Source organism: Ruditapes philippinarum, unplaced genomic scaffold (genome assembly GCF_026571515.1).
Source record: "Ruditapes philippinarum isolate M1 unplaced genomic scaffold, ASM2657151v2 ctg5763_1_1_1_1, whole genome shotgun sequence".
Taxonomy (NCBI): Eukaryota; Metazoa; Mollusca; class Bivalvia; order Venerida; family Veneridae; genus Ruditapes; species Ruditapes philippinarum.
The window spans coordinates 158866-166637 of NW_026864301.1; positions in this window are offsets into that span (position 1 = coordinate 158866).

Consider the following 7772-nt stretch of genomic DNA (forward strand, 5'->3'; position numbering starts at 1 on the left):
CCTAGTCTGAAACAAGCAAAGTCTTTTCTTAACACATTATTTGTTAAAACATCAAGATATTTTTCATAACAAAAAGAAGTTTTAAAATTTTCTGTAATAATCAAGCTTGGGCATATTTTGTATAGAAGTATTCCAGTTCTGTAAATATTGGTCTCGCAGACGCTGCTTTAACATTGGCATATAATTAAAATTTAAGTTAAAGTTAAGCCAAATATCACTACAACCTAAGCTGTCTAACAAGCGTTTTATACTGCTTGCCCAATTACAATCAACATTTCGATTACACTGGTCTACAAACATGTTGTACATTGGTGAGTCCTGGTTTTTTCATAATTTTTAACCAGAATTTAAGAGTTCTTTCTTTAGAAATAACAGAAAGAGGAAATCTTCCTAACTCACCAAACACAGCAACATTCGGTGTTTTGCTGACGTACACCAAGTATATACTTGCAAAATTTAACATGAATTTTGTCTATTTCTTTACAATCATAAATACCCCAAACCTCTGCATTATATAACAAAATTGGTAGCACCATAGAATCAAAAAGTGACATTTTAGTTTTTATATCTAAATTTACTCTACTGAATAACCCTAACAAACAATTGTATGCTTTCAAAGCTTGTTCAGACAGCGTAATAGCAGCAGTTTTCATATTACCAGTGTATGTAAAATTTACACCTAAATAGCAAAAATGGTCAACAACTTCAAGCATTTCACCATTTATAAACCATTGAAAATGATGTCTTTGTTTACGTTTTTCAAATATACATAATTAATTAATAATATCTGTCAAGCCTCGTTACCGCACAATGGGCGGGTCCTCACGGGACGGATATTCCGGTCCCAACCGCAAACATATGTCAGATATTTTTCTTGCATTTTCTGCCATATTATTTCATATTTAAAATGGTTTACCTAAATACATGTATGTATATGTTCATGGAAATTTAAGTCATTTCATCTATAACTATTTTCTTACAATAGCGTATTAACTTACAATTTAAAAAACAACGGCGAAATGACGTCATCCTAAGCACATATTTCCCTTCTAAAACGACGTCATTTTAACGCGGTTTATTCATAAAGTGCGCTGAAATGACCTTGTTGCTTGGCAGGCGACTCATCTCGCACTCCCATGACTGATGAAATTTCCGGCATCGGTAAAACTCAATGAAACGACAGTCTGCTATGCAAGAATAATAATCTCTGTCATATGTCGAGCTTCGGACCGGAATATCCGTCCCGAGGGAAACCACCGATAATTTTTTTTTTAAAAAATATCCCACTATCAATATATAATTACAGTTACTACCAATATATAATTACAGTTATAACTTATATGAAAAGGGCAAAGCCTTAAAGCGAGCTCGATTTACTTATAAAGCGTAAAAGTATAAAATAAACGTTCATTTTTATTTTACATTTCCGTTTTAAAATTGTCATTCGGTATTTTATTCACTGCTTCCTTTTATCCTGGTCCCCTGTCCAATTATGGTTCCCATATAAGTGCGCAGAACACCAGTCTACGCTTCCGTTTTCAATCAGAATATCTCGGTTTTTATCGTTATCTTGTAATTCGAAAAGTTGCGATGTGTAACTTCAGTAGTCAACTTCGGAAGCAGATACTCGCGTTACCGTAAAGCTCGCTATGATTTGTTTTAATATTTGAGCCGTGTCACGACAAAACCAACATAATGTGTTTGCGACCAGCATGGATCCAGACCAGCCTGCTCATCCGCGTTGTCTGATTAGGATCCATGATGTTCGCTATCAGTTTCTTTACTTGTTATAGGGTTTGTAAGCGAACAGCTGAATCCTGATCAGACTGCGCGGATGCGCAGGCTGGTCTGGATCCATGCTGGCCGCAAACCCATTATGTTGGTTTTGTCATGACGCGGCTCATTTGTATTTGATATCATATAGTAAGACTCAGAGTATTGAATCAGATTGTTGAATTCTTTTTTTCAGGGTTGTAGCAGGGATCCAGGGGCATGGTGGGGTGGGTGTCCAAACACTGATTCTGCCACATGTTGTTATAAGAGACACATAAGAAACGGTGCACCATCGGAATGACACAGTCGTAATAAATTACAATAACATACGCCTTTAGCTTTTATGGAAATTAAATAGGCATTACGTTTTTCTGTTTTAAATCCTAGAGAGTATCACATAAATATCTTAGAATATATCATCACTTTTGCTAAATCAATCAAAGACAATCAAGTGCGCCAATCGTTGTATGGTTATATTAAGTTAAGAGAGTGTCGGTCTTTCCTTTTGTTTAAAAACACTGTAAATGATACGAACAAGCGCTCATCATAAGTAAGATTTCTTATTGGAATGTAATAGTAACCGGGGATAAAACGTCTAAATTGTGATAATATCAAGTCTTCTTCCTGAAAGCTTCCAAAAAGGTAATAATAACCGGTAGTAGCAGTTGCTTGTTATTGTATAACATGGTATACATTGAAGTATATATGCTTGCAAGATAAGATACAAAATTGTCTTTATCTACTGAAAAATAGATTTGAAATTCGATCAAGCTGTAATATTTTTGTCCAAAAACTTCAAGCTTACTTTGAATTTCTATTTCACTGAAAATGAAAGGTCACAATTTTTCCAACTGAATTGATTATTGTTATTATTATAACTATAAGCTGATTAATGATAATATATAAACAAAAAAATTTCTCGGGCTGTGCGCCGTATATACAGTGGAGAACGGAAACGCGCACAAATAACATGGCTTCCTACATCATAGACTGTTAACAAAACTAGATAATTGCGTTTTGTTACTTTTATGTCAAAATTGTAAACTTCACTGATATAGAAGAAAGTTTCATCCCAATGATAACTATATATACTTGGACTATTTTTGTTCGGAAGCATTCGCAAGGAGTGAGACAGCGTTGGAGCACCACACTAAATATTATTTTCCGGTATATTCCGGAGATTCCAGCGGGTTAATACATGACTCGTTGGTTATTTTTATGTCCCAAAATATACATGAACACTACTTCTTGTTTGAATGCCTTTACAAAATACAGAGTAAGCACGATGAAAACCAAGTTATTTTTTCAACACTTCTTGTATTTCCTGAATTACACTAACCTATTAATACCAGCAGGGACAGAGTGAAATTTAGCGCACTTACTATGAAGTCGATCAGGGTCGAAAACCGAAGAAAAATTAATAGTATCTAAATAAATTATACGCGGTCTGAGATAACATGTATGATATGTATAAGTTAAATTGAAATCACATTTTAATCCAGTTAAAATATAATGTCTTATTATAACATGTTAGAAAAAAGCCTTAGTTAACTGGACGCTGCCAATTTGAAACTCTTGGACTGGTACTATATTTGAGTTGTAATTAGATTTCAAGACGCTTTTGAAAAAAAAATTGATGTTAAAGCGCCAACAAAATTCAGACAGTTGCTAGTGGCAGTCTTCTGTCTCGAAGAAGACTTCCGGTAGAAGTATGAAGTAGAAAATCAGTAAATAAACATTATATAATCATTTAGAAGAACTGAAGTAACGATGATGAACATAAGAAATTACTTTTTAATATCCATTTTGATAAATCATCACGTTTGAATAAATTAAAAACTATTTTGATTAGAGATTAACAAAATAAGCGGATGAGATATTCGGAAATACTCGGAATACTTCAATGATAGGCTGGACATTCATTCGTATCTTAAAATCTACTCATTATTTGACTTATCCTGTGTATACATGTATATTGAACACTTTATGCTTGTTATTAAATCATGAAGGCTTTCTGCGTCAAAGGTAGCTCCTAATGTCATATTACAATTGTACGAGTACTTATTTTCAAATATAGGAGAGTAATTACAATAATTTGAAAAACATACGAGATACACGTATAAGAAAAGATCTATTTCAGATACTTCAGGATATATGATTGGTGTCGAGATTTATCGAGTCAAGATTCACTTTCGTAACGACCAGGACAAACCTCCGATCCCCAAAATCAACCATATATTCGAATAATCCTTTTTAGCCTAGTTTTATCATGTTTTTTTATATTATTTTGACATGTACCATTATTATTCTTTCCCGACAAAACAGCTTCAACTTGTAATTTAGGTTTGCCGCATCACCGCCTGTATTTAAAGTAGATGTTGCTCCGCGTAAGAAAAGTGTTCCAGTAATTTCCTTAAATAAAAAACCTTTTTCACAAATACTCAAATTAATTTCCACCAAACAATTTCTTTCACATTATTTTACATACTTCAGCCAATAATTAACATAAAATGCAATTAAGGTAGAACGCGACACTAGCGTCATGTAAAATGTTGACATATTTCAGATTAGATTCCGTTGGATTTTTTTTTAATAATTTCAGCCAATTTTTGTACAGGTCGTCAAAGTTGACCAACAAAGAACCGTTCGCTGCGTATCCTTGACAACTGTTACGGGTACTTCCTACCAACGGCAAAATACATTATCTTAAATGATGCTGTATTCAACGGAAATTGTTTTTATTTTTTCTTTATGCTGAAATTTGTGTTAAAATTCCGCCATAAATGACATTATGACCACTGCAGATATACCGAAGTGTACGGAATTCTACATAAAGTTTTTATAAATAGGTCTGAAATTTAAAATACGGAGGTGTACAGGGCCGTATATATCATGCAATACGTACATGACAAATATCGTTATTCGTACATTCGAAAATATACGGCAAACTTTATACTTTACTTAAATACGGATCTTTTTATTAAAAGTCCGCAAATTCCTAGCATACAAAATTTCGTAATCTTGCAAATACGGATTCTGTATACAAAAATAAAGAACCAAGATGTAATCCTGAATTACCATTTTCTTTTAAAGGAAAGAAATAGTGTGATCTGACATTTGTCAGAAAACATAAAAAAGTAAAGCTTTAAATAAATGTAATATTTTCCGGTTTTATTAACATGTTAATTGCATACTGATTATATGGTCAGTGAACAGAACATATAAACATCAAAAAAGCCTCGACAGTGTCCGTAGCAAGTACAGACAAAAGAACCTACTCAAATTTCCCATTTTTTTCCCGAATGGAACTGTCCTGCACTGAAAGAAACCAACTAAACTTGATGTAAAGGACAATATTTAAAGAACATGTTTCAAATGTGTATCTTTAAAGATTTTTGTTTATTCATTATCTACAATTTGAGAATGTTTTCTTTTTAAGGCAACAATGAGGCATACAAATGTGAAAAAAGAACAAATCTGACAAAAGTTAAAAAGATGACCACTTACGGAAATTCATTTGCAGTGTAATATAACGTAACGTAACGTCAACATGCACGTCAGTGTCAATGACCATTAAACGTTGGAAAACATGACAGTTTTGAAAGATTATGTTCAATAAGTTGATTCTTAAAAAATGTTCAATAAAATTGAAATTCTTGTTGAATTTCGATCTTCGAGCCAGCTCGAAATTCAACTCCAGCTCGAAATTCGGGTTTTGAAAATTTTGAATTTCGATCTTCGAGCTGGCTCGAAATTCAACTCCAGCTCGAAATTCAACTTTTGAAAATTTTGAATTTCGATCTTCGAGCCGGCTCGAAATTCAACTCCAGCTCGAAATTCAACTTTTGAAAATTTTGAATTTCGATCTTCGAGCCAGCTCGAAATTCAACTCCAGCTCGAAATTCAAATTTAGAAAATTTTGATTTTCGATCTTCGAGCTGGCTCGAAATTCAACTCCAGCTCGAAATTCAACTTTTGAAAATTTTGATTTTCGATCTTCGAGCTGGCTCGAAATTCAACTCCAGCTCGAAATTCAACGTTTGCAAATTTTGAATTTCGATCTTCGAGCTGGCTCAAATTCAACTCCAGCTCGAAATTCAACTTTTGAAAATTTTGAATTTTGATCTTCGAGCTGGCTCGAAATTCAACTCCAGCTCGAAATTCAACTTTTGAAAATTTTGAATTTCGATCTTCGAGCTGGCTCGAAATTCAACTCCAGCTCGAAATTCAAATTTAGAAAATTTTGAATTTCGATCTTCGAGCTGGCTCGAAATTCAACTCCAGCTCGAAATTCAAATTTAGAAAATTTTGAATTTTGATCTTCGAGCTGGCTCGAAATTCAACTCCAGCTCGAAATTCAAATTTAGAAAATTTTGAATTTCGATCTTCGAGCTGGCTCGAAATTCAACTCCAGCTCGAAATTCAAATTTAGAAAATTTTGAATTTCGATCGTCGAGCTGGCTCGAAATTCAACTCCAGCTCGAAATTCAAATTAAGAAAATTTTGAATTTTGATCTTCGAGCTGGCTCGAAATTCAACTCCAGCTCGAAATTCAACTTTTGAAAATTTTAAATTTCGATCTTCGAGCTGGCTTGAAATTCAACTCCAGCTCGAAATTCAACTTTTGAAAATTTTGAAGTTCGATCTTCGAGCTGGCTCGAAATTCAACTCCAGCTCGAAATTCAACTTTTGAAAATTTTGAATTTCTATCTTCGAGCCGGCTCGAAATTCAACTCCAGCTCGAAATTCAACTTTTGAAAATTTTGAATTTCTATCTTCGAGCCGGCTCGAAATTCAACTCCAGCTCGAAATTCAACTTTTGAAAATTTTGAATTTCGATCTTCGAGCTGGCTCGAAATTCAACTCCAGCTCGAAATTCGCCTTAAGCTTACTTTGAATTTCGATCTTCGAGCTGGCTCGAAATTCAACTCCAGCTCGAAATTCGGGTTTTGAAAATTTTTGAATTTCGATGTTCGAGCTGGCTCGAAATTCAACTCCAGCTCGAAATTCAGCTTTTGTTTACTTTGAATTTCGATCTTCGAGCTAGCTCGAAGTTCAAAGCTAGCTCGAAATTCACTAGAAACTGAATTTCGATCTTCGATCTTCGATGTCAGTGCCAACTTCTCGATACTTAATAAGAGATGGTGATTAGATTAATTATATTGCTAATGGGTATATCATTAATTGTGCTATTGAATTAATTGTGCTATTGAATTAAATATTAGTATTATAAAATTAAAAGCAGTGCAAATATTTACGTATCGGTGACAGTATTATGCACTATTCAATTTAAACCTTTTTTTTAACTTGCTGAAACAGCCAATCATTTCAATTTAAAGATCCTGTAACACATTTTTTATGGTTTTATAGCATGAATATGATGCCCAAATTGAAATTGATCAATTTTGTAAGTTCCAAAAAGCATTATCTATAAAGGTATTACCGAATTTAACATATCATGTAAATAAAGGGAGGTAATAACAAGAAACATGGCAATGCCATGAAACCAGGTTTTCAATTATCACCATTGTAGATGAATATGTTGTATTTGAAATACAACTAAAAGCAACAAACAATGTAACTATGTGCGATGTAAAACATGAATAATGTAGGAGGAATTGCCACAGAAGAAGTGTTCACTATATATTCTGTATAAGGAAAAAAACAAAGGGCCATAATTAGGTCAAATATTATCCAAACTCAAAACCCCGACAATATGCCCCAGGACACTTGATGAAAAATTTTGTGAAAGTTTGGTCAAAATCCTTTGAGAAATGTAGGAGGAGTTGCGCACAGAGGAAATTGTTCACTATATGCTCTATATCAGGAAAAAAAACAAAGGGCCATAATTAGGTCAAATATTATCCAATTGCAAAACCCCTATAATATGCACCAGGGTACTTGATGACAAAGCTTCTGTGAAAGTTTGGTCAAAATCCGTTGAGAAATGTAGGAGTTGAGCAAAGAAGAAATTGTTCACTATATATTCTATATGAGGA